The sequence below is a fragment of the Bison bison genome, unplaced genomic scaffold (genome assembly GCF_000754665.1).
Source record: "Bison bison bison isolate TAMUID 2011002044 unplaced genomic scaffold, Bison_UMD1.0 scf7180017864057, whole genome shotgun sequence".
Lineage (NCBI taxonomy): Eukaryota > Metazoa > Chordata > Mammalia > Artiodactyla > Bovidae > Bison > Bison bison.
Genome location: NW_011494629.1, coordinates 1885328 through 1889117, shown reverse-complemented (window position 1 = coordinate 1889117; position 3790 = coordinate 1885328).

The window sequence follows — 3790 nt, the reverse complement described above, 5'->3', positions numbered from 1 at the left end:
GGTAAAGAATGCACCTGCAATGCAGGAGACGTGGGTTCAATCCCTGGATTGGGAAGATCCCCTGGAGAAGGAAATGGCAACCTACTCCAGTATTCTTGCCTGGAGAATCCCATGGACAGAGGAGCCTGATGGGCTATACAGTCCATGGGGTCACAAAAGAATTGGATACAACTTAGTGACTGAACAACAATAAGAAATATTAGATATAATTAATATACAGTCAAAGTTTCTGCTTTTCATGTTCTTGTTCAATCGCTAAGTTGTGTCCAATTCTTTGAGACCCCATGGACTGCAGCATGCCAGGCTTCCCTGTCCTTCAACATCTCCCAGAGCTTGTTCAAACTCATGTCCATTGAGTTGGTGATGCCATTGAACCATCTCATTCTCTGTCACCCTCTGCTCCTCCTGTCCTCAATCTTCCTCAGCATCAGGGTCTTTTCCAAGGAGTGGGCTCTTTGCATAGATGGCCAGTGTATTGGAGCTTCAGCTTCAGCATCAGTCTTTCCAATGAATATTCAGTGTAGATTTCCTTTAGGATTGACTGGTTTCATCTCCTTGCAGTCCAAGGGACTCTCAAGTGTCTTCTCCAACAATACCATTCAAAAGCATCAATTCTTCGGCACTCTGCCTTCCTTATGGTCCAACTCTCAGCTCCACACTCGACCACTGGAAAAACCATAGTTTTAACCATATGGACCTTTGTCAGCAAAGTGATGTCTCTGTTTTCTAATACATTGTCTAGATTTTCATAGATTTTCTTCCAGGGAGAAAGTGTCTTTTAATTTCATGGCTGCAGTCACTACCCACAGTATTCCCATCTCTTGATTTTGGAGCTCAAGAAAATGAAGTCTGTCACTGTTTCCCTTGTTTCCCCATCTATTTGCCATGAAGTGATGGGACTAGATGCCATGATCTTCATTTTTTGAATGTTGAGTTTTAAGCCAGCTTTTTCAATTTCCTCTTTCACCTTCAAGAGGCCCTGTAGTTCCTCTTTGCTTTCTGCCATAAAGATGGTGTCATCTGCATATCTGAGGTTATTGATATTTCTCCCGGCAATCTTGATTCCAGCTTGTGCTTCATCCAGTCCAGCATTTTGCCTGATGTACTTGGCATATAAGTTAAATAATAAGCAGGGTGACAATATACAGCCTTGACATACTCCTTTCCCAATTTTTAACCATTCTGTTGTTTCATGTCCAGTTCTAATTGATGCTTCTTGCCCTGCATACAAGCTTCTCAGGAGGCAGGTAAGGTGGTCTGGTATTCCCATCTCTTGAAGAGCTTTCCATGGTTTGTTGTGATCCACACAATCAAAGGCTTTGGCACAGTCAATAAAGCAGAAGTAGATGTTTTTCTGAAATACTATTGCTTCTTCATGTTCTGCTGCTGCTGCTGCTGCTGCTGCTGCTGCTAAGTCGCTTCAGTCGTGTCCAACTCTGTGTGGCCCCGTAGATGGCAGCCCACTAGGCTCCACCGTCCCTGGAATTCTCCAGGCAAGAACACTGGAGTGGCTTGCCATTTCCTTCTACAATGCATGAAAGTGAAAATTGAAAGTGAAGTTGCTCAGTCGTGTCTGACTCCCAGCGACCCCAGGGACTGTAGCCCACCAGGCCCCTCCATCCATGGGACTTTCCAGGCAAGAATCCTGGAGTGGGTTGCCATTGCCTTCTTCGTCTTCATGTTCTAAGTTTTGACAAACACACACTGTCTTGTAATCACCACCATAGTCAGGATACAGGACTGCACCATGCATATAGAAAGCCCCTTCATGTCCTTTGGCAGCCCTCACCCCCAGCCCTGCACCCAATCATCTGCTTTCTGTCCCTATGGTTTTGCATTTCCAGAATGTCAGACAATATGCAGGCTTTGCAGGTCTGGTTTTTCTCAGTTTCACAAAATCCACTTGCCATTTGCCAATGCTGCCTCCATCTGTCGTTTGCTCATTTTTGAGCTGAGGGAGTTTCTGTTGTGTGGACGGACCATGGAGTGTTTATCCATTCCCCCGAGGACACTTCCTGGTTCTAGCTCTTGCCAATTGTGAATAAAGGACATGACGATACATGAGCTTGGGTAGGTTCTCCCCCCAAAACTTGGTTTTGGTTTCTTTTGGTAAAAAGCCTAGGAGAGGGATGGCTGGGCCAGGTGGTAAGCAACTTTACACGACGCTGCTCTTTTTAATTGTTTCCTCCAGAGGCTTCACTCTCTCACCTCTGCCTCCACTTCCTCCCTTCTCCTGCCCAGCCTTCACTTTGTCCACAGATTCACGGTAATTGTCTTTCAGCTCCATCCCTTCATCTCCAACCCCCCTTCAGTCTCTGGGTTTCCCTCTACACTTTTCTTGCTTTCTAAAGCTGTGTCTCCACACCCGTCCCCCTCAGCCTCACTGGGACCTTGCCTTCTAGACATCAAACTGCCACCTGCACCACTCAGGACTCAGGGGTCTCAGGACCCCCACACCCTGAGCCCTCCTGCTCTGTTTTCACCCTTCCCTCAGTGACATCCATTCTCCTGGGTCGCCCCAAGGGGAACCTTTCTCTGCATGGCTTCCTGGGGCCCATGCCAAGTGACAGCAAGAGTCTGGATGCAGACTGCTGGCTCCCTGACCCACCTGCTGTTGACTGCCAGATCCTGGAAGGCAGGGGTAGCTTCTCATTAAAGTCTGATCCTCCATCCCAGCAGGCGCCTGGTGCAGAGTTGGTGTCCAAGGTAGACACAAGCAGGGAAGACGCTGCCACAGGAAGAGGGTAAGTGAAAAAAAATAGAAAACCAGGAAAACCCCACTCTCAAGTGGAAACACGATGGGGACAGGGAGGGAGGACAAGGTGGGAGGAAGGTGTCTGCCTTTGCTAAGTCCAGCATTTGCGGGAAGAGCTCAGGGTGCCTGGCAGATGCGCAGAGTGTGGGTGGATCTGCTGCTCCTCCCTCCTGCATTCCTGGTTCCTGAAGCCAACCATCTGGCTTCCATGTGGGTTCCACTCCCTGCTCTCCTGAAGCCACGGGTAATGACTGAGGTTCCGGGTCTCCCCCACCAAATTGAGAGGCAGCTTGGACACTTTCTCTCCTTGGTCCCCCCTGGACCTTCTGGCCTCTCCAATCCCTTTCTTGGTTTCTTCCCACCTGAGTCCTGCCTGGGAGGGAGGAGGATCACCATACTGTGCCTACCCTCTCCAGCTCCTGTGGCACCACCAGAGCTTGACCCTAGAGGCTGTCCTGCCTGGGTCCAGCCAAAGACCTGTGATCTCCACACCTCCTCTCTGTCACTTTCCATCTATAAGAGGTGGTTCCAGGGGTAGGGGAAGGGTTGCCAAGAGCTTGGGGAGGAGAGAAGGGGCAACTGTTTAATGGGTCAGTTTTAGTTTTGCAAGATGAAAAATTCTGGAAATGGAGAGCGGTGATGGTCACTACAGATGGTGATTGCAGCCATGAAATTAAGACACTTACTCCTTAGAAGGCAAGTTATGACCAACCTAAATAGCATATTAAAAAGCAGAGACATTACTTTGCCAACAAAGGTCCGTCTAGTCAAGGCTATGGTTTTTCCAGTGATCATGTATAGATGTGAGAGATGGACTGTGAAGAAAGCTGAGCGCCAAAGAATTGATGCTTTTGAACTGTGGTGTTGGAGAAGACTCTTGAGAGTCCCTTGGACTGCAAGGAGATTCAACCAGTCCATCCTAAAGGAGATCAGTCCTGGGTGTTCTTTGGAAGGACTGATGCTAAAGCTCAAACTCCAATACTTTGGCCACCTCATGCGAAGAGTTGACTCATTGGAAAAGACTCTGATGCTGGG